Consider the following 24,181-nt stretch of genomic DNA (forward strand, 5'->3'; position numbering starts at 1 on the left):
GGGGTCCCAGCCTGATGGTCCCACATCTCTGGGTAGGATGAGGTAGGACAGGCCTTGTCTAACTGGAATACCAGTGGGGTTCTGCAGCTTTAAGATGTCTTAATGGTAAGACAGGAGAGCGAACTAAATTCTTTAGGCTAGTTTTTGGCTTTGGTTGCTTTTTGAAAAAATAAGGACTGAGACAATATTATAAATATCCAGTAGTGATATTAAAAATATTTAACAACTGTGCTGAAAAGATTGTCACTTCTAGCTAGTATAAGCATTAACTCTTAAGTTGCTGGACGGTCCTGGGGAAGGAGTTGTGGAAATTGGAAGGATATGCAGAGAGTTTGGGAGCATGGCTATTTACCCACCAATGCAGAAGCATTTCAATATTTTCACATCAGCCTTTGCTGTAGTCTATAACTAGCAATCCAGCTGCTGAGTATATATCCCTCCCTCAAATTTTCCTCAGGCCTATAAGGTGACATGGACAAGGATGTTCAATCCAGTGTTGCTTGTGGTGGTGGCAATGTGGAGCAATGTGGAACATTCAGGGGATCCATCACTGGGGAATGGAGGGGTAGCTTCAGGGTGATGCACACAGTAATAAAGAAAATAGACCAGATGCAAAGAACAATAGGAATGGAGCTAAAAAGGACACATCATGTTAAGTAGAATGCCAGAGATGTTTAAGATTAAAGACAAATACCATTTATATACATTAAAAGCATATGCATTAAAAGTAGCCATAGACATTTTGCAAGGACACATGGAAACCAAAGGCTACCTTATCAAGATATGATGATGAGAAGGGCAAAGTGGGCAGCAAGAGCTTTGCTGTCGACATCAGCTGGCAGCTGATGGGGACACTACTTGAGCATTTTGAGAACATTTATATCTCAGTATTGGGCTCTCATATTTCCTACCCTTCTTTGCCTCTGGGTCATACCAGGCCTTCATGTGAGAGTGAGTTGGGCTGCAGACAGTGCTATAAGAAGACCCTTCCTTAGAAGCATGTATTCAGGGAACCCAGGGACGTTTCTGAATCCAAGGGACTGGGACCCTGAGAAGGAGGGAGCTTCTGAGGGTGATGTTGACAGACCCACAAGATGGGGTTCTGTGAATGACAGAAAACCTTGAATAACAGTGACTTAGATAATACGTTTACTTCCCTCAGATAAACGAAAGAATCCCAGGGGTGTTAGGGTGACCCAGGTACCTTCTATCTGCTTACTCTGCTATCCTTGTCATGTGGCTTCTACTTGCGGGTCCAGATGTCTAGTCCAGATCCAACTGTTTTCTCCGTACTCAGAGAGCATGAAGGAAAAAAGGAAGTCGGTGCTCCTCCCTTCCCCTGGTGACACTTCCCAGAAGCCCAATGAATCACTTCTACCGATGTCCCATGGGAAAGAACTCAGCCCTGAGCCCTCTCCTAGTTCATGGGAGACAAGGTCATGTAGACTTTTATCCTGGGGAGCAACATGGCTAAAAGGATGGTCAACTGTCCCAGCTTGCTCTGAAATGAGGGTGTTCCTGAAGTACACTGGACTTTTAGTTTTAAAAGTGAAATAGTTCTAGACAAACTGGGAAGGGTTGGTCACTGTGTTACCCAGGTAATAATTGGAGTCACTACTACTGAGAAAGTAGAAAAGGTCATGAGGTTGTGTCCAGTAGCCTCCCATGAAGATATCCTTTATTCTTGTAGTTGGAAATAAAGGGCAGGTCTTAAGTTCCCCTTCTGAGGGAAAACCATGAAGATGACATCTCTGTCTTTGGTGTTTTGGGTTTGCTTTTCTGCATCCTCCCATGCAGTTTCAGGAACTTAGTTATCAGTCCATCTGTTTGCCCATCCAGCTATTCACTCATCCATCCAATCATTGACTTTTTCATTCTTAAGGCATTTGCTGAATATCTGTGTTGGGTCACAAAGATACACACAGTTCCTACCCTCAAGGACCTCCCTCTCGATGCATGAGACTCCATTCAAATACTAGTACAGAAACATAATTGTAACTGGAGCTTTGTACAAAGTAAAATGGGAAATAGTAAAAGCAACCAAATTTGGTTTTTGAGTCAGAGAAAAAGCCTGACAGAAGGGGTGACACTTGGCATTTTCCAGGTGCAGAATGGACGCATTCATTAAGGAGCAGGACACAGAAAGGGCCAAGACTCAAATAGCATACTCTGGAAAGATTGGTTAGTGCTGTGAGGCTGGAATGCAAAGGGCTTGCCGAGGGGAGGGAAAAGATGGGGTGAAACAGGAAGAGAGAGTGTAAAGAGCTTGAAAAAGTTAAGCTGTGGCCAGAGTGAGTCCTCTGGAAGGCCATTTCATAGACTGACTTCTCAGACAGAGCCTTTACTAGGCTAACATGTGACGAGTATCCACCAGAATACAGTATGTGTGCTCAAAGGCTCTGAACAGGCACAGGCCGTCAGTAGAACTCATGCAGGGAAATCCCAGAGCATCCTCAGAGGGCATCTCCAAGTACTGGAGGTAAACATTCTTTTGTGCCTGGAGATGTAGGCCCTATTCTGTCACAGGGTTCTTCTTTCTTTAATAATTTATACCCTATCTCCTTTAATCTATAGAAATATAAAGCTTTTAGAGCTGGCAAGGACCTTACAGATCACATCATCCAAAACCAAAGAGGGAGCCAAAGAGGAAATACCACTGAGCTCATCAGGGCAGAGGTGAGCCCGAATTTAAACTTTTGGACTCTAAGACTATGAAGATTTAAAGGACATTTAATTATGAAAATATGAGAGGGCAGTTAAGGTAAGCATATAGAATTTCATGAAAGAATCATGTTCCTTGTTGAATAAGATCATTCTAGCTAATTAACAATTTAATTTAATTTAATATGAGTTTAGTCCTGAGCTTCCTGATATCCAAGCAGAGACAGATATGATGGTTTATATATTTTCTTCTTCCTGGTAAAAGGTAGCCTGGAAATAAAGGATTGAAGAGCCCACTATGAGAAGATAGAAACCAGCAGGCCCGACAACAGAGCCTTTGGTTATTCACTTCATAAACTTGCAGACATCCTGGAAATACAGTCTTGCAGGAGCTCTCCAGTACTTAAAGGCCACCACATCAGGTGCCATGAAGGAAGGAAGCACAGGACACCAAGGCAGTGTGGAGAGGAGATATGCAGCCCATGGTGGGAGAGGGACCTCCCAGAGGGTCCTAATTATCAATTGGGTTATGTCAGTTTTCTGTTGAGCAAGAAAGGGATTGGTGGATGGGAATGGTACTGTAAACAGAGGCAGCCCCATTGTGAATGCAGAGAAACCTGGAAAAAAAATCTGGTAAGTTTCAGGAATTGCAGGTTTTTCATGTGCTCAGATTGGCTGAAGTGACATTTAGTCTGCCAAGTAAAGAGGCATGAGTAAGAGACCGACTGAATGAATATTAACCATTATTACTAAAACTCCCTCGCTGTCCACTTTTCTTCTAGAGGTGAAATTATCTCCATTTTCATCTGTAGATCTGTCCCGATTTAAGAAGCAAATTAATACTTCCCTTACCTTGTGTGTTGGGGGTGGGGGCAATATCCAGTAGATTTTCCGTCACTTAGACTTTAGTGAGAATTAAAGGTCAAAGACAGATTTGGGTGTAGAGAGAGCAAGGAGTGAGTATATGATAGGTGGGTAAGAGACAGACTGCCCAAAGCAGGTAGTGTCCAGAGCAAGGGTATACAGAGGTCTGGAAGACAGACTGGATGCATCTCACACTGGCTTTATATATCCCCAAAGACTTTGACTTTTCGGAGTCCTCTTTGAAACCACAGAGGAGTAAACAATATTGTCAGTGGATGAGTTACAGTTGACAAGTTAATGTGAGGTTCCTTTGAGGCTTTCCCATAGGCGTGATTAGTTAAGAGGGGAGTAGGTATCATGTCATGCATCCTGAAGACATTTTGATGGGTTAGGAAGTGGATCTGTGGGGGAAAGAAGGCAATTAGGTCAAAGCATGCAATTAGGTCAAAGCATGTCCCCACTGTGGTGGGGACAGATTGAGGGAAGGGGATCCACACACAGAGGTTCTCTCTCTCTCTCTCTCTCTCTCTCTCTCTCTGTCTCTCTCCATCTATCTGTGTGTGTGTGTGTGTGTGTGTGTGTGTGTGTGTGTGTGTGTGTTTTGAAATAAATTAACCACGTTTCCTGGCTCAACTGTGGTCAATGTTCAAGGGTAAATATTCTGGGAACAGACATGCTTTATGGTCCCTACAACATATTCCTGTTTATTATTTCATTTGTTTCACATAGTTATCCTATGAGTGAGAATGACCTTACAGATAATAGTAGCAGGACTGAAAGACTAGATGACTGCTCACATCCTTCAGCAGGCAGAGAACCAAGACATCTGACTCAAACCTGTGCTCCTCTGCATATGCATTCTACAGGCCCACAATGGAGGCTCACCCCTTTCCATCCCCAGCTCCTGCAGATGCTACGGGGCCCTTCCTGACCACTCCTACCAGTGCCATTCCTCTTGCTGACACCCAACTAGACTCTCCTGCAGCACAGTTGCCTTCTGCAGGGCTTAGAGATGCAGAACATGATTCTTTTCAAGCAAACAGCATGGGCTTTTGGGATAAACTTAGTGATTTTGGAAAGATTAAGTAGCTAACTGCTGGGGGAGACCTGAAATCATTCTTCTTAAGGTGCTGATAAAATGTAAACATCTTAGGTATAAACTTAAACCTTAGATGAAAGATGATGAATTGTGTATAAAAATTACCTTTTCCAGCCTCTTGCTAACAGCAATGTAGACAAAAGCTTTGGATCCTCCCTTTACTGGACAGGAGGCAGGCTTGGGGGAACCAAAGAACCACGGGATCAGGGACAGAGGAATCAAAGCATGGGCTCTGCAGCTACCTTGCCTTCCATGAGCCAAATGAAAATGCTGGAGACCAGTGGTCCCCAGTCCTTCAAGGGAAGATCATCTTATACTTTGGTGGCTACCTCTCCTCTGGGCCACCACCCTTTAAGTTTCAGGTTTCACCTCTTTGAAGCCTACAAGATACTGTAAGCATTGCTCCTTCCCCCCCCCCCCCAGTGGGTTTTGATTGAACAAAGTATAATTAGAGACCCCACAGATCATCATAGGGTACTTCCACGAGGTCAAGAAAGTGTCTTTCACTCATTCCACAGATTCCTTTGAACCCATCCTCGAATATGTGTGGTTTCGCTAAGCGCTTCTCTGAGGTGGTGGTCAGCAGATGGTGGGTTGGGGGCGCCGGGTTGAGGGCAGCTGGCAGAGCTAGTGATGTCGAGTGGGAATCCAGGGAACACTGGGCGCCTACAGCTTGGAGCAGCTGACTCTGAGGAATTACTGCATGTCTGCACAATTTAAAAATCTGCAGTCTGGGGGTGGGAGGGGGAAGGCGGGGGTGGGTCCCCCAGCGTCCCATTTCTCCTCCAGTCTGTTGGCTGAGCGTTCTCGGATTGGTGGAGAGAAACCAGGAAGGCCTTTTGAACCACACGCTGCCCTTTCTGGGGTCCTGTTTGTTCCCCAATCTGAGCGAAAGGCATCTCTTTCTGACTCTCTTCCATTCGTCCTTCTGAAAGGTGACCGGATTGGTTCCCCCTCTGCTCATGAGGTGCATATGCTTGGTGCATGTGTCCAGCCATCTCTTCTGACTTGGTAAGTCGAGGAATGGAACAAACCATCTTGTGAGTCTTCGAACAGCGGGAGGTGGCAAACGTTGGCAGAACTGGGGCTGTTTCCTCCTTCGCACTTGGTTTTAAAACAAGTTGGGGCCTTGCGACTTCCCAAGAAAATCCCGGCAAATTTGCTACGAGTTGCTTGGGCCGCGACTTTTGAGAAGTATTTTAACCCCAGCCGCTGAAGTCGTGGGGGAGTTGGTTTTCTCCGCGGGGCCGCGGTGCTCTCAGCCCGGGTGAGGCTGGCGCGCGGGTGGGAGGCCCGGGACGCGCTCTGGCGATCACTGGGGCAGAGCAAGTTGCTCCAGGGGTGACTGCACTGGCCTGGGCGCGGGAGAGGGGGGCACTTGTCCTGCAAAGCTGCGTTTCAATCCAGTCATCTTTCCTCTTGTCTCCTGGTCTGACCCCGCAGTCCGCCACTGCCCGCGCTGGAGCACCGCGCCCTTGGCCACGGGAGCCCAAGTAAAAGGCTAGATTCGAGGCAGCGGGCGGAGCCGGGACCAACGGGGCGGTGACTGAGCGGCGGGCCCCGCCCGGCCCCGCCCGCCGCACTCGGGCGCCTCTCTCAAGCCCGGCGGGACCAAGGGACTGACCGACCGACGCGGGCCACCCCGCTCTCCTCGCCGCCAAGGCGGCGGGCGCGGGGCGGCGCGGAGAGGCCTGATCCCTGCAGCACTGGCGCGCAGCGTTGCAGAGCGGAGCAAGCCAGACGCACCAGGACTTCTGCAGGTACCTGCTCGCGTCCCCACCTCGCTGCACCCTCAGGGGACTTCTGCGTGAGCCCCCTCAACTTTATTGCATCTTTCCCCACCTTTGATGCTCCAGGCTCCGGCGATTCGGGTTGCAGGTGCAGGTCTACTCCCGCAAGGGACTTTGCATCCTACTGGGCGCTTGTCTGCAGGCGTCCCCCATCTTCCAGTCCCCGGAGCGCGCCGTCGCTGGAGTCCTAAGTCTCTGCCTGTTGCGCGAGCTGCGAACAGCCGAAACGGTGTGTGAGTCCCTTTGAAAGCCGCGGGGAAGGTATCTAGGATCAGCTTTCGGGGCTTTGGGTGGGTTGGAAAACAGACTGGAGGCGGGAGAAGAGATGAGCCGCGGAAAGGCGGCACCTCGCGTAGGGGCATCCCCGGGGCGTTTCCTTAGTCGGGAAGCCCTTCCTTCCCTTTCTCGAGAGGAGGCGCTTTCCTGGCGAATGTAAGTGCTTCCCAGGCCGCCTGCTCCGCCTTCTTCCCTGTCATTTCTCCCCTCCCCTTTGCCCTGCAGCGGAGCAAGGTGCCCCGCGACAGTTGCAGGGAAGAGCGCACCCATGGCCCTTGTCCTGGTGCATCGTTGCGCCCAAGGACTGCGGGCACGCTCTGGGTGGGGGCGGCTTGGGGCTTGCAGAGCCGGCGTGGAGTCACCGGTAGTGTCTCAGCATATAGATAAGCGGTAGTGGTGCGGGTCGGTGCCTCGGGGTCAGGAACTCTTTTTTTTTTTTTTTTCCTCGCGCCCCTCTAGATAGCTGGGTGCCTGACCTCCGGAGGCTCTTCAGCCTGCGAGAGATCCAGACCTGCCGGCAGGGGCCGTGGCGAGCCGGGCTAGGCGCCTGCCTTTCGCATTGCAGAGCTTGTCCCCCGTTCCTGCCCCCCCTCCCCGCCCCGTGTCCCTTCTCTTCGGATTTGGGAAAGAAACATCTTTTGTCCTCTTGTTATTTTCTTCTGTCTGGGCCGAGGAGACCGAGGGGATAGTTTAACTCGGGTAGCCTCTTCTTCAGCTGGTGAGACTGACCCCAGGGGCTCTGGTTTGGTGCCGAGGTGCAAAGAGCCAGGGGAGGTTTCTTATGGTCTTCCTGGAGAGTATTTATGGTTCTCCCAAGGATTTGTCTTTCACCTTAACCTCTGAAGAGTGTAGGCAGGCGAGGGAAACCAGAACAGAAACCTTTCCCTTTGCTTTTCATATATTTGCTTAAGCGATTTGCATAATCGTGCGTTTAGAACTGTGTAAGTTACTCCTAGATGCTCCCCTTCTTACGCCACTTGCAAATACCTGCCCACGCACACAGGAAAGGAGTATTTTCCTGAGCACCTGCCTCTTTGCTAAAGGTATGAACCTTCATGCGAACTCTTCACCTGGGCATCGAACTCTTTGAGGACATTGATTCATTCACTGTGCATTTATAAGGAGCCCACCATGGGTAAGGCCCAGACCCCGGGCTGCCTTATGGGGATGGGTTAGTGGAAGAGTTTCTGTTCCTTTTATTAACTGTTCTTTCTCACCAGATTCCTTCCTTCTCCTTGTTCATCATTTCAGAACGAGATTGTCAGTATTAGGAGAGAAAGGAGAAGGATGAGGAAGTGCATTGGAACTCCGAGTCCAAAGCATGTTGTGAACATTCTAAGGAGTCTGGTGGGATCTGATTTAACTGAATCTGTGTCTGAGTCATCATTATTGCCTAAATACAGTCATTGATGAATGCAGCCAAGACAAATGTTTGCAGAAGAGAGCAAGTTGGGAGGTCAGAAGTAGTCTTTGCATTGTTCCTATTATTACATTATTAAAAATCCAATGCTCTGACGTTTGGATTTGTCAGCAAAGTTCCAGCTAAGGTGATTCTTGCTCCTTCTCCTCCTCCTCTTCTTTGGAAGGGGAAGAATGGGGATTCCAGTCTCCTCCTGTCTGTAATGAATTCACTGTAATCCTTCCCAGATTCTGCATCTCTCTGTTCTTCCCCACATCTCAATCTGCCCCCTATTTGGCATTTGGAGTTGGAATGTGTGTCAGCTTTGAGAAAGTATGCACCAAGCGCCCCCACCCCCTTCTTTTAATAGATAGCATTTATTGGCTGCATACTATATATCAGATACTCTGCTAGAAATCTTTCCAGGCATTATCTCATTTAATCCTAGCAACAACCCCATGAAAAAGTGAGGCTTGGGAGTTGCCAGCAGATGGAGCCTCTCGGGTGAGTCCTGAGTTTCATGGAAGCCCAACAGGATAGAGTGGGACTAAAGTCTCAAAAGTAGGGAAGAACAGCTCTCCAGGGCAAATCCCTGCAGAAAGAAAAGTGGGTGTATTTATTTCCCCTGTTTATCAAGCATCAAGATGGTGTACTCCTCCAGAGTCTCACTCCTCCAGAGTTATCTGGAGGTAATAGATGTAAGTAGAGAACAGCATATGACTTGGGGATCTGAGTTCCAGCCTTGATTTCAAATTCTTTATCTCCTTGACTTGACATCAGTCACTTTTCTTCTCTGCATCTTATCTGTTTAGCTATAAGGATAGATTTCTAATATTTATTGTCACCTTTTGCTAGGCACTACAAGCTAAAAACTTTCACATGTATTAACTCATTTCTTCTTGATGATAATATAGCAGATATTTCAAATGAGGAAAAAGACTGAAACTGAGCACATAATTGTGTAAGGCCATCCAGCTAGGAAAACATGAAGCTGGGATTCTATCCCCAGAAGTCTGCCTGCAGGACCACTGGGAGATCGAACCCTTCCTTGTTTATTCTTAGTAGGACCTCAGTCTTAGTAGGACCTAAGACTGAGTTTATTGAGTGTTGATTGGTGGAGCTGGCTTGAAGTTTCTGGTTTTACATCTCAGCCTTAAAAAGAATTTTGAAGGTTGCACTAGAAAATGAATCTCTTTCCTTTGCCAAAATAGTCTACTTTTCAATGCAAGTCTTCCCATCTGGTTAGAAAAAAAGAAAGACAGAACTCAGAGACCATAGGCTAGGAAACTTTATGATTATTCCAGAAAACATGGTGAACAATATGAGAAACTCAGAAAATCACAGAATGCATTGCCTCTGAGTCAAATCCATCCAGTAAGTCAACCAGTAACCAACCCACAAATGTTTATTGTGTGGGTGCCATGTGCTTGGCCTATAGGCACTGAGGGAAGGTGAGATCTGATATGTAGTCTTTGAGCTTGAATCCACAGTGGATCTCAAGACTCAAGATTAGTAAGTACAAGACAATACAGATTCTAATTATGTAACTCCAGGTAAGAATTACAAAGACTCCGTCACATACAAACAATTTGCAGGAACTTTCATGGTAGTTATTTTCATAGTAACTGAGTGTGAGAAGCCTGAACCAAAGGTGAGGAAAATAAGGCAAGGTGGGCCTTGAACTTGGACTTGGCCTGGCATCTTCTGACTCCAACTGCAACATCTTTCTTTTTCACTTCTGTCTGGTGTGGGAGACAGAACAGAAGGGCATGAGATAGGGAATGTCCTTAGAGATGGCTGAGTTTGAAATTTATCCTGAAGCTGCTTTTTTGTTTGTTGACCTTGGCCACCTGGGGGCATTTAGTAGGGGAAGGAGAGTAAACAGGAGAGGAGGAAGAGAAAGTGTTTTGTTTTGGTTTTACTTTTTCAGGGACCTGATCCTATGTGAAGCATGGAGGGGACACCCAATTTTAAACATAGTCACAATGTTTAGAATCTGCAGGAAAAAAAAGGAAAAGCTTTCATCCTAGTTTATAGTTTCTGTTCTTCATCTTTTGAAACTTTGTAACATCTGTGCATTGTAAAAGAAAACTCTCTTTTATAAACTAAAAATAGTTACTAGATTAGGTTGTTGGCAAAGGTTTTCTCTTTTTGGAGTCCTGCAGAGCCTTAAACCATTATTTGCTTGGAGGAGATACTGTATGAATATGACCTTCATTTGCACAAGTGTCCAATGATAAATGCTTAAGATCAGCTTCCTTTTAGCTCACAATGTTACAGTGAAGCAGTTAATGTTTACATCAGCTGCTTCAGTTTCCTTGCTAAAGTTCCAAATAAAGAATATAGTCTCCCATCAGCTGAGAACCTATTAGATTTCATCAAAATTAACTTAATGGTTGCCTTATCTAGTCATAAATCTGTTATCTTTACATAGTTAAATATAAACAAGCATTCATTCAATAAGCGATATGTACTATGTCAGGAGCTGGGCAGACTGTGGTAAAGGAAACTGTGGATAGGGTGTGGGTGGTGGTGGAAAGAGAAAGACATTAAACAAATAAATGCAAAATTTGAGCAGTAGTAGTGCTTAAAGACTTCATGGAGTGACAAGAGTGGGGAGGGCACTACTTCAGATGGGAGTATCAGAGAAGACCTTTCTTAAGAAGAGATTTCATTCTGAGGGGTAAACAGGAATTTATTAAGTGAAGAGTAGGGGAAAGAATTCCAAGCTGAGGATTCTTAGGCGGGAATGAGCATTGACCAATAGGAGAAGAAGTCTGGAGATGTTTGGGAGGAAGTTGGAGAATAGGGCAGGGGTCAGATCATGTTGCACCCTTTATATAAGTTGAGGGTCTTATGGTTTATCCAGAGGGATATGGAAAGAAATTAATGGATTTGCGGTAAGGGACTACCATGAGCCTATTTGCATTTGTAGTGATCACCTCTTATCAGCAGTTTTGCTCTCTATTTGGTTTCAGTTAACCCACAGTCAGCTGCCATTCAAAAATATTCAGTGGATATTTCAGAAATGAACAATTCCTAAGTTTTGAGCTGAAGGCCACCCTGAGGAATGTGATGGAGTGGCATGCCATCCCACTGCGTCCCTCCAGGGATGTGAATTATCCCCTTGTCTAGCATGTACATACTATATTCCTACCTGCCTGATATTCAGTCAGTGACCATCTCAATTATCAGATCAGCTGTAGAGGTATTGTGGTGCTTGTGCTTAAGTGACCATTATTTTACTTAATAATGATCCCAAGCTGTAAAAGGAGTGATGTTGGCAATTTGGATCTGTCAAAGAGAAGCTTGAAAGTAGTTCCTTTAAGTGAAAAGGTGAAAGTACAATAAGACATTTTGAGTGTGTGTGTGAACCACAGTAACATAATTTTTATTGTCGGTATTGTTATAATTTATTTAGTTTATTGGTCATTATGGTTAATATCTTATTGTGCCTCATTTAGAAATTAAACTATCATAGATGTAGCAAAAAATATAGTATATATGAGGGGTTAGATACATTTGTACATTCAGGCATCCACTGGGAACATATTTCCTGAGGATGAGGGGGGACCACTTTATACAGGATGGCCTGAAGTCTGTGAAGAATAGATTGAGAGGTGTAGGTATGGGACTTGGAAACCTAGTTTGGAGATGGGACCTAAAGCCAGATTGGACTGGGTTGAAAAGTGAATGGGAGGTGAGGAATTGGAGACAGACATGGATAGCTTCGTTATAAAAGGGAACAGAGAGGCAGGGTGGTGTGGGAACAGATTTGTGTCTATGTGAAAGGCGACCTTGGCTGAGGGTAGGGAGCTGAGTTCCCTAATAAATCCACACATACACATCTTTACATGTAGATTTACATGGTAGTAAACACTTCTAGAAGATTAATTTGAATTCTAGTTCTAGCTTTGTCTCCAGTTGCTGGGTAACTTTGAGAATATTACTTGTCCTGCCCTATGCTACTTTTTTCCTACAAAGTGGTCATTTTATGAGATTATATATATATATATATATATATATATATATATATATATATATATACAGGTACTAGGGATTGAACTCCAGGGCACTCGATCACTGAGCCACATCCCCAGCCCTATTTTGTATTTTATTTAGAGACAGGGTCTCGCTGAGTTGCTTAGCACTTAGGTTTTGCTGAGGCTGGCTTTGAACTCATGATCCACCTGTCTCAGCCTCCCAAGCCACTGGGATTACAGGTATGCACCTCGATGCCTGGCTACAAGTCTTTTTTTAATTGCATAATTTATACACATTAATTTGGATAGTTTATATAAATGGACTTAGGGGAACTCTCAATGGGCATGGAGGAACCGTTGTGATAGGATCTAGGCATTTTCTCATTGATGATCATCAATAAGCTGCTTTCAAATTGGCTTAAAGGAGAGACATCAGTTACAAGTCTGGTGGTGAGGAGACACAAGCCCCTATAATATAGATAGAGGGAGACCTGGTGGAGATCCCTGGGTATAGTTGTAAACTTCTTTTTATGTCTCAGTAGACTCTTTCCTATCACATGGGACACTTACTCTGTACCCATGGCTACATTGTAAAGACATGGAAGAGAAGTACCTCTGTTCTGTTTCCTGAGACTTCCCAGGGATTCATTTATAGTCATAGGGAAGGAAGGTCCATAGAACTTATTCCACAGAACAGTTAAGTCATTTGCTGCCTCTAGAAGATCTCTTCTTAGGTTCTCCAGAGAAACAGAACCAATAGGATATGTATAATTTTAGAAAGGTATTTATTATAAGGCTTTGTCTTACACAATAATGGAGGCTGGCAGGTCTGACACCTGCAGGGTAGACTATCATGGTACAGATCCAGGAGAGCCAGTACTCTGGTACAAGGCTGGAGACAGATTGCTGTAGAAGTGGGAAGAGCTGATATTCTAGTGAAATTCAAAGGCAATCTTCTGGAGAGTTCACTCTTGTTTAGAGGAGGCCAGTCTTTGTTTCATTTAAGCCTTCAGCTGATTTGATGAGGCCCACCCATGCAGGGATAGCAATCCCCTTTACTTAATTTTTACCAATTTATATGTTTAGCTCATACAAAATGCCCCTTCAGAAACCTCAAATAATGTTTGACTAAGCATCTGGGCACCTAGCATCCCAGCTTATAATATTAACCATCACACCACATTTAGCAGTATATGCTGAACTAAAGGTCCAAAAGAAGGAAAGAGTAGTCCCCTGGAGTCATAAGGAGTGAGCATGAAATAGGGCCACTGGATTAAGAGTGACTTCAAAGATCTGTTAGGTCCTTTACTGCCTCAAGAAGACTTTTGTTTTGGTAATATTGACCTAAGTTCTGGTAAATATTTAGTTTGTGTTGAGATAAAAGAATGCCAGCAGACTAAATCTGGGGGCTTGAGTATGCTTACTTTCAAAAAACTTTCCTGCTATGGGCCACTTGGCTTTCCTAAGCCCTGATGGATGTGTGGAGATGAACCTAAAAGCATTTCCTATGATTTACTTGAGGTAAAAAAACATAATTGGCCAAAGAGATGGGAGGACCTCGTGGTTAAAGACTGTGGTTTGTAAATTTGGATTGAGAAGGGATGCCTGGGTTCTGGCAGGGAAATCTCACTGGTTCTTGTCTTGGAGGTCAATAAATCATATGGTGTGGACAAGGTTTTTCTTGCGGGTTTTTAAGATCCCCATTTTCTAAGTATGGTAGCCTCAGGAGGCCACTGACATTAAGTCCCCCCTCCCCCATTTCCTTGGCAATTAGACATTGTCTGGCTAAGATTCAGCCCTGACTTATGTTTCAGAGTTGAGCCTCCTTGGCAAAGTTTATTTCCTCTGGGCTGAGAGTGTAAAAGGGAAGTGTCACGTGTGACAGTATCTACCTTCCTACCTATCTATCTACCTATCTACCTACCTATCTACCCACCCACCTACCTACCTACCTACCTACCTGATCTATCTATATATCTATTCATCCATTCATTTCTATCTATCCATCTGTCTTTGTCCATTCATCTATCTGTCTATCTATCCATTTAGCTATCTTTGCCAAAGTGTGAAAAGGTACCAATGTCCCCATATCCTCTCATCATCTCTGTAGATTCTGGAAAGCAGGCTGACTTGAGATGGGAATAGGAGAATCATAGACATTCATATGGTGCCTAAGACGTCACCCTTTAAGCCATTTTCCCAGACTTCAGGAGGACTCAGAGTCTGTCTTCTCAAGCATGCATTCCTATTTACTATGGGGTGAGAACTTTCTTGCAGCATGGGAGAAGGAAAGCCTGCAGCTACCTAGAGATAATGGCTACAGCTGCCTTCTGAAACATAGCCTTGAGCTGTCAGATGCCCCTGCTGGGCACGCTGGAGGATCTGTTTCTTCCTTCCAGTTCTATTCTGTCTTGGTCCTCTGTATGTGGAGAACTTGGAAACTCAGAGAGAGGTGGGAGTATGTAGGAAATGGGTTGAAGAAAGGAGAGGTGTGAGAATTAATTTTAATAAGTCAAATTGAAAACTTTTTTGACTTGCATTGCCTGGGGATCTCATTATCTTATAATTTTTTTTTCATATTCATGAAGTATAGAATTAGTCATAGCAGATAGTTCTGGGCAAAGCATTTAAAATATCCTCCTAGGATGGCTTCCAGGAATTGGATATGGATGTTTGTGAAGCATAAACACATTTTTTCCTACCTTTCCAATGATGGACTACCTATCTACCTACCTATCTACCTATATAAGTCATCATATTTATTTCATTATATCTTTAAAAAAGTAAAATGCCTTCCCCCCTCAAAAAAAAGTCACTGTGAGAACTTGCTGCAGCAAAAGACACTTGGCCCTCTGAGAGTTTCATTGTAAATTTGCTGAGGATTTATGGTTTGGCAAAAGCGTTCTGTTTTCTTCTAGCAGCAGGAAACACTTTTCTGAAATCCGTTTTGGAAATGCCAGAACATGTCGGGTGCTCAGGCGGGATACAGAGAAACAATAGCTTATGTTATGCTTTGCAAGTGTCTCCCAAAATTTCATGTGTTGAAATTTGGCTGCAACTTTGATGACATTAAGAGGGTGGGAAATCTGACTAAAATTCATGTGTTGGTATTTGGATGTGAGGGCTTTGGGAGGTCATTTGGACTGCAGGAGGCATGAGGATGAACTCCCAGGATGGCACTAGTGACTGTGTAAGAAGGGGAACAGACCTGAGCTGGCGTACTTGCTCTGCCTCACTGTGTGACGCCCTCCCCCATGTCGTCATGCAGCAGGAGGGCCCTCCCAGATCTGGCACCATGCTCTTGGACTCCCAGTCTCCAGAACTGTGAGCTAAATCAACTTCTATATAAATAACCGGTCTCAGGTGTTTTGTTCCAGAAGCAGAAAATAGACTATGACAACTAGTGGTAGATCTCATCACAGTGTCCTGAGCCCCCAGGAAAGCAATATGGCAGGAAGGCACCTCTCAGGCAACCCTTTCCACTCCATTTTGAGCAGGAAAACCCTTGTTTTGTAAGTGGAACATTCATTTAGTCATGTTTCCACCAGACATCTCCCACTTATCTACTATGAATCAGCCACTGATATCACTCGATGTCAGGGATATTGCTAAGAAATGGCATTCTGCAAGTGCAAAGGAGAGGTCCCTATTTAGTATTAGATGTGTGTGTGTGTGTGTGTGTGTGTGTGTGTTGATAGGATAAAGGAGTGCACTGAAAGCGTCCTGAGAGAGGTGACATTTGAGCTGATTTCTTGAAGACAGAACTTGACTTAACTGGAAAACAAGGGGAAAGAAGATGCCCTCCTGAGGGAACAGCCTCAGTGAGGTTTGGCAGGGAAAGTGCATGGTGTGGTTGGGGACGACAGTCAATCAACGGGACTGAGGCAGCCGAGTGAGGAGCAGGTGGGTGGATGCTGAGGACAGAGAGGCAGGAGGGCATGCTCTTGCTTAATGTCTAAGGAGTTTAGACTCTGCCCTTGAGATGCCGGAGGATACTTTGACTTGTGGTTTAGAAAGTTCTCCTGACTCCCGTGAAAAGGGAATCGGCATTATTAGTGAGAAGGGAGATAAGTCGATGCCACTGCTCAACTGCTGGTGTGATTTTTGGGAGTACGGGAGAGGGTCCTCTGCTCCTCAGTGTCTGAAATTCTCTAGACTTCTATTTCCCTCCCTCCTTCCCTCCCTTCCTTTCTTCCTTTTGGTCCCATGTGTGTTTTCTCTTCCTAAAGTCCCCAAATTTCCTTGGGGTAATTGTCCCTGGCCCTACTTAATATTGTCTTGGCAGGACAGTAGCTGCTAAGGATGTCCCTGGAGGCTCCATTCTTTCTGCCAGCTTCTTTTCCATGCTCCAATATAGCCATTAGGTGGACGGGTGGCACGGGCTTAGCCAGTCATGAGCTTTGTTAATTGAGTGATTTCCAGACCCTTCAGAAGGACCTTGGGTCTTTCTTATTTCAGGTATGGTTCTTTGGCCTTCTTTTAGATTCTAGGAGCTTCATGTAGCCCTCTGAAAAAATTTCATTTGCGTTAGCCACAGCAGTTGTTGCTTGTGTTCCAAGAACCCCAATAGATGTAGGGAATGTCCGAAGGCCTTACTTCATACCAGAATCTAAGTAGCCTTTCCTGCTGGGTTCAAAGGGGAACAGGGAGAGAGCACAAGGGTGTATCTGCAGAAATGGAGCCAGGGATGTCCTGAAAGGACAGAGGGAAAGTATGTCTCTGCAGACCAACTTAGTTACTTCCCAGTATTACTGTAGGGTCCTGCTTCTGTGTCTACCTGGAGTGGGTCAAATTAGCATCAAATAAATGGAGACACTTCTTAGATACTTAGGATTCCAGTTCTTATTCACTTAGGACTAGTCCTAACTCAGGACTCTTGCAGTATTAGTGATAAAAATAGTTAAGTGTTGATGGAGCACTTACATAATGCATCAGACACTGTTATAAATGTGATGTATATATTAATCCATTTAATATTCACAGAGACAGATGGAGATTCTTCACAACTTTTATGGATGAAAATTCTATTGTCATCTTGTCCTTGCATGCAATGGTTATTTTGTTACATCTATCTATCTATCTACCTATCTATCATCTGTTTTTCTGTCAAAGACAGATGAGGAAACCTCAGGGAAGACTTTTAATAACTTAGCGAGGAAGTGGAAGATTGGCTGGGTACTGAGCCTGTGCCTTTATCTGTGGGTCTGAATCTTTTTCTGACTGTGGCCTCAGTTTCCTTGTTTGCAGAATGAGAGTAATAATAGCATTTATCCAGCACTGTACAGCATCAAGTAAACACCATACAATGTTTTCTTAGAATAATCACTTTGGGACAGACACTATCACAATGCCAGAATGCACATGTTTATACAAGTGAGCTCAGGACTCTTCTGTCTGTCCCTAATGCTTTGCAGAGTCTGGTAGCTCCTAACAGAAAGGACGGGAGGTGATAAAAAGCCATTGATGTTGTTCCCACACTCATTTAGGAGGACAAGACTGAAGGAATGTTTATTTCAGGGGCATGAGCCTGAAATAAAAGTGTAACTCCCCGACCTGCAGCAAGGCCCTTGGTGAGCTCTGGCCTCACCAACTCTGCTCTGTACTCAACCATCTTGAACCTCACTTTTCTCATCCATCAGTGGTAAATCATGAGGATGCCTGCCTCTCCAGGTTGATCTGGAGATTCAAGAAGCCATTCATTCATTCACACCTTCATTATTTCTTGCAGGATATTAAAGACACAAAGATTGAGAGAACAAGGCTCTACTCTTGCAGAGTTCCCAGTGCAGTGTGGAGAGAGTGAGGAAATTGTTCTGTTGTAGTGGAACAAGTTAAAAACTGTGGCAAGGTAGGCACAGTGGGTAGGACCCTAGGAGGGGCCTGGATTCAGGGATTGGTCCTAGAAAATATCGTAGAGCTGAGTCTGAGGGCATTCTGAACAGACAAAACAAGTATAGGGACCTGGAACCATGGGAAATTGGGGCCCTTGAGGAATTTCAATTAAGTTGTCTTAGTTCTAGAACTTGAGTTGAGTTGTGCCAGGCAAGCATAATGGATGAAGAGTAATAGTAAGAGCTGACACTTAATCGATCATCTACTGTGTCTGTAGCACAGACAGTTTTATTTGTATCATCTCATTTTTAATCTTCATAACTACCCCAAATGGTAGGTGATATTTAGTATCCATGCTTTAAAGAGGAACTGAGGGGCAGAGAATTTCAGCAGCTTTCCCAAGATCAGATAGAGGTGAGGCTGGGATTCTGACTCATGCATCCTTCATCCAGAGTTTATGCTGAAGGCCAAGGGGGCCATCAGAGGACTTTCAGCTGGTGCATGTGCAATAGAGCGTAATCCAGCCTGCTTGGTATGAAGGAGAATGTGGGAGTAGGAAATGCAGATAGGCCTAAGCAAGGGAGACAGTCAGGAGTCTACTGTGGAGAATGAGTGCAAAAACACGGAGTATCTGGACTGAAGTGGGGGAGGAGGAGGAACACAGAAAAGAAGAGGCGGGAGAGGTCTTGGGGATGTGTCTTTGCCCATCCTTGCTGCTGGCTGGGTGTCAGCTGACCTGGGAGGACTCTGACATGATCTCCAGGTGTTTGGCTTGGGAGGCAGGTGCAGTGGGAATAGGGGACAAAGGGAAACTTTGGATATGTTTATTTTAAAGTCCTAATGGGACATTCAAATGGACATGTTCAGCAGGCAGTTGCAGGAGTCCAGAATGTAAGAGGGAGGTCTGGGTTGGAGACAGACACCTGGGCTCCATAATTACATGGGGTTAGATGGCACTGGCCAGGGAGAAGAGCAGAGGGACAGGAGGAAACGTGGGGTGAGGTGGGGGGTGAAGACCACAATCTGGAGGCCAGCAGATTGTATCCAGGCTATGGGTTTCTTTGGTTTGGCCTACAGTATTAGCACATGCGAAACAATAGTGCCAGCATTTAAAAAACTGGGAGAGCGCCCATAAAAATAAGATTTGTGGGTGTTCTTGACAAATCGGGTGATCTGACCACCTGATGCCCATAAATGAGGGATGGCAGTCAGCAGCCAGGTCCTGTCAGCCAGCTGGTACTCCCCAGCGTGTTCCAGTAGCCAGGTGTCTTCCTCCTTCTCTCATTTTGGGCAGCTCCTTGGCCCCTGAAGATATTTAATTTGTAGACTCAGATTTAAGACTTGGGCAGAGGAAGGAGAGTTTCACAGGGAACTAAAAATGAGTAATCAGACAAGTGGGAGAAGCAAGAGCGAGTGGTGAATTGCAGGGGTGGGGAGATGGGGGGACAAATGCTGTGGACAGTCAAGTCAGATGTAGACTGGGAAGTGTGCCTTTTACGATGCCCTTCGTGAAAACACTTGGCGGGGTGCTAGGAGAAACTCATCTTGAGAAGCTGTGCTGCAATAAAGAATTTGAGTTGGGAAACTTTGTTTTCTGACATTTTACAATGTGTGAGTGATGAGTATATATATATATACTCTCTCTATACACACACACACATACATGTATATATATGTATGTATATATGTGCCTATATATACATATATACATCAGGATGACATATATATCAGGATATACATACACACACATATATGTGGGTGTATATATATGTATGTATATATATATGTGTGTGTGTGTGTGTGTGTGTGTGTGTGTGTGTTTGTGACATAAAATAGTATTTATTTATTTGTGCTTGACTTACATTTTATAAGAGTGACAAAAAATCCAGTCTTAGCCTTGGTTGGTAGATTATCCCCAAAGAAGAGGCTGTTCTTATTAAAACAAAACCCTTCAGGTTTTAAAATGAAATTAGGTGCTTTTTATTCCTTGCTACCAAGACAGCCCTTCTGATTTTAAATGTGTTTGGCCAATAAATGTGACTTTACTACAGCAAGCAGCGGTCCCTTAAATGGGAGTAATTTTGCATTTTAGCATCGGCAGGTGAAGTGGAGAAGTGGCCAAGCGGTGATTTGTCACCTCATTTACTTGTGAGTTCCATTGCTCTCACTTCCTTTTGTCACTTGCCTGGTGGGGTCTGTGGGATGGTCTCATTACCTAGCACCACTTCTGTTGCAGTCTAGGTCAGGGTGCTTTTCTTGGATTTAAACCATATCCCCAATTTTTCCCGTTTTTTTTTTTTTTAGTATTTGTTTTACAATCTACTTGGATTTAATAATGTGGGATGTGTGTGTGTGTGTGTGTGTGTGTGTGTGTGTGTGAACTATTCCATCTTTGATATGGCTCTCTTTGTTAAAAGAAAAAATATATATATCTCCCATCTGCTGGTGGTTGATAATTAAGCTACTTTTCTTGGGTGATCACAATTTCCAAAGCACATTTGTTATGATTTTTCTTTTCTCTCAATTACTGCAATGGGTCAGAGAGACTTTAAGATTTAACATGAATGGAAGGAGCCAGGAGCTGAGTGTCATGACAGATGTCAATCAACTCATTAATTGATCCAACAAATAATGTTTAAGGTCTTACTGTGTGCTAGCTAGATGAGGTTCTAGGCACTTGGAATACAGTGGTGTATAAAGCAGAAAAATCTCTGCCTCCCAGAGTTCACGTAGGAGAAAGGAAAAAACAACTATATAAAAAATGAAAATACATATTTCTATGTATTTAAGGAGTGATAAAGACTCAGGATTAAAAATCAAATGGGAACAGCATGGTACTGGTACCAAAACAGGCGGGTGGACCAATGGTACAGAATAGAGGACACAAAGACCAATCCACAAAATTACAACTATCTTATATTTGATAAAGGGGCTAAAAGCATGCAATGGAGGAAGGATAGCATCTTCAAAAAATGGTGCTGGGAAAACTGGAAATCCATATGCAACAAAATGAAACTGAATCCCTTTCTCTCGTCATGCACAAAAGTTAACTCAAAAGGGATCAAGGAGCTTGATATCAAATCAGAGACACTGCGTCTGATAGAAGAAAAAGTTGGCTACGATCTACCTACTGTGGGGTTGGGCTCCAAATTCCTCAATAGGACACCCATAGCACAAGAGTTAATAACTAGAATCAACAAATGGGACTTACTCAAACTAAAAAGTTTTTTCTCAGCAAGAGAAACAATAAGAGAAGTAAATAGGGAGCCTACATCATGGGAACAAATCTTTACTCCTCACACTTCAGATAGAGCCCTAATATCCAGAGTATACAAAGAACTCAAAAAATTAAACAATAAGAAAACAAATAACCCAATCAACAAATGGGCCAAGGACCTGAACAGACACTTCTCAGAGGAGGACATACAATCAATCAACAAGTACATGAAAAAATGCTCACCATCTCTAGCAGTCAGAGAAATGCAAATCAAAACCACCCTAAGATACCATCTCACTCCAGTAAGATTGGCAGCCATTATGAAGTCAAACAACAACAAGTGCTGGCGAGGATGTGGGGAAAAGGGTACACTTGTACATTGCTGGTGGGACTGCAAATTGGTGAGGCCAATTTGGAAAGCAGTATGGAGATTTCTTGGAAAGCTGGGAATGGAACCACCATTTGACCCAGCAATTCCCCTTCACCGTCCATTCCCTAAAGACCTAAAAAGAGCATACTACAGGGACACTGCTACATCGTTGTTCGTAGCAGCACAATTCACAATAGCAAGACTGTGGAACCAACCTAGATGCCCTTCAATAGATGAATGGATAAAAAAAGTGTGGCATTTATACACAATGGAGTATTACTCTGCATTAAAAAATGACAAAATCATGGAATTTGCAGGGAAATGGATGGCATTAGAGCAGATTATGCTAAGTGAAGCTAGCCAAGCCCTAAAAAACAAATGCCAAATGTATTCTTTGATATAAGGAGAGTAACTAAGAACAGAGTAGGGAGGAAGAGCATGAGAAGAAGACTAACATTAAACAGGGACGAGAGGTGGGAGGGAAAGGGAGAGAGAAGAGAAATTGCATGGAAATGGAAGGAGACCCTCATGGTTATACAAAATTACATGCAAGAGGAAGTGAGGGGAAAGGGGAAAAAAAACAAGGGGGAGAAATGAATTACAGTAGATGGGGTAGAGAGAAGATGGGAGGGGAGGGGAGGGGGATAGTAGAGGATAGGAAAGGCAGCAGAATACAACAGACACTAGTATGGCAATATGTAAATCAGTGGATATGTAACCGATGTGATTCTGCAATCTGTATACGGGGTAAAAATGGGAGTTCATAACCCACTTGAATCAAAGTGTGAAATATGATATGTCAAGAGCTTTGTAATGTTTTGAACAACCAACAATAAAAATTAAAAAAAAAATCAAATGGGGAAAGGAATAGGAGTTTGGGGAGGTAGTGACATCTTCATCTTTTTTGGGTGTATGCTTCAGGGGATTGAACCCAGAGCCTTGTGCATGGAAGGCAAGCACCCTACCAACTAGGCTATGTCCCCAGCTCAGAGAACATGTCTTTCAAGTAAAGCCTGGAGGAAGTGAGAAAGGAAGCTATGCAGTCACCAAGATACAACCATCGGGCAGAGGGACCAGTTGGAGTGGAGGCTCTGAGGCAGGGATGGGCCTCACTGGCAGGACTGAGGATTGGCCTGGAGTCCTGTGCCAGTCGAGAGAGGAGGGCAAGAGGAGCAGGAGATGAGACGTAGGGAGGGGAGGGGAGCTTGGCCTCTGAGGTGGAAGTTGCTAGAGGGTTGGCACAGGAGTGACACAATGTGACTTACATATTAATAGGACTCTTGCTGAGGGATTAACTTCCCCTTTAGTGTCCCAGATCCCTTTGGCAGCCCCAAGGACCATTTTTCAGATAGTGTTTTTAAATGCAAAACATGAAAGCCACAGAATATAAAGCAATCTAATTGTATTGAGATGCATTGTCAAAATAGTCAATCCAGTTTATGATTGAGCAGTGTGCATGCTTCTTTATTATTTCATTAAATAAGATCCAGCGGTAGGTCAGTAGAGGAGGCTAGGGCTGGGTCTTGGGCCTCCAAGGGTGCCCATTTGCCTGCCTGTTTCCCATCTACAGCTCCAACCAGGACAGTTCCTTCCTGGGACCAGTGGAATGGTGGGTCATTTGGGCCAGTGACGCAGAGCCCTCTCACCTCTCAGGGGTGACCAGGCTGGGATCAGTGGCTGTGTGGTGTACACACGTCTTTGAACACCTTGGACTCCTTACTGTGGGTCCAAAGTCACACCACTTATAAGTGGTGTAACTTTGAGATTGCAGTAATGAATGACAGGATAGAGAATTATCTTGAAACGTCCACTCCTGCAAATTTGTGGTTACTACTAATACTACCCTGGACCAGGCCCACAGGTTTTTAAAAAATATTTTATTTATTTATATGTGGTGCTGAGACTCGAACCCAGGGCCTCACACATGCTAGGCAAGCGCTCTGCCACTGAGCCACAACCCCAGCCCCCAGGCCCACTTTTGTAATGGAAGGAATGTTCAGTTTCAGTTGGAGATTAGTGAAAATAAAGATATTTCTCCCCATGTAATTTCTAGGACCTCCTGAATTCTCTCTACAGACCACTGCTCTGTAAAGTAGTGGGATCCAAAAGTGAAGTGGGATGTTTCTGTTCTTGTCTGCATTTTCCCTCAAACCACTGGGATTCCCTGCCAGCTGTTTCAGATCCTGGAATTCCTGGTGGAATGGTGCCTACGATGGTGGCTTCTCATGTTTCAGACACCCTAGGGACCCGAGGTAACTCCAAGAGGTCTTGGTTTATCTGGTTCCTGTGGCTAAACATTTCAGGAGACTTGGGATGTTGGCAACTTGGCTCAGGCAGTCAAGACCCTTCTCCCAGAAGTACCTCTCATCCTGGCTCACAAAGGTGTGGCCAGTATAGGCAGAGCTCTCTGTAGTCTAAGAAGCAGGAGTCTAAGCATCTCTAGGTCACAGGTCTCCATCGGAGCCAAGCTCACCTCCCTTCTGCCTCCTGTACATCCCACAGGCTTTCTGGTCTGGCGTCTTGCATGTGTTCCTTCCCCTCCTTGGAGAGAACCTTCTTATCCTTACCTGTCCCCTTTACCTGATCACACCCAACCTTTTCACGCAGGGACCCTACTCTTATGCCTTTGTTCTAAGGGACAATTGACTGCCTCTGAACTATGGTGGCTCCTTCTCTGTGCCTTCCTCACG

The 24,181-nt window shown here is 44.6% G+C and overlaps 1 protein-coding gene across 6 annotated transcripts in view; it reads left to right on the forward strand.

Annotated features, from left to right (window-relative positions):
- The first annotated feature begins 5,413 nt into the window (after nt 1-5,413).
- Nucleotides 5,414-24,181, forward strand: part of LOC113200296 (delayed-rectifier potassium channel regulatory subunit KCNS3) — a 44,846-nt gene continuing 26,078 nt past the window's right edge. For 2 of the 6 annotated variants that reach the window (XM_077791774.1, XM_077791771.1), the window contains exons 1-2: nt 5,414-6,384; nt 6,481-6,675. The gene's annotated coding sequence lies outside the window, so the exon portion shown is untranslated. Of the gene's footprint in view, nt 6,385-6,480; nt 6,676-7,733; nt 7,826-23,676; nt 23,744-24,181 lie in introns of those variants that run through there. The other 4 variants (XM_077791773.1, XM_077791772.1, XM_077791776.1 and 1 more) reach the window with 4 other exon arrangements.

This window comes from Urocitellus parryii, chromosome 12 (assembly GCF_045843805.1).
Source record: "Urocitellus parryii isolate mUroPar1 chromosome 12, mUroPar1.hap1, whole genome shotgun sequence".
Lineage (NCBI taxonomy): Eukaryota > Metazoa > Chordata > Mammalia > Rodentia > Sciuridae > Urocitellus > Urocitellus parryii.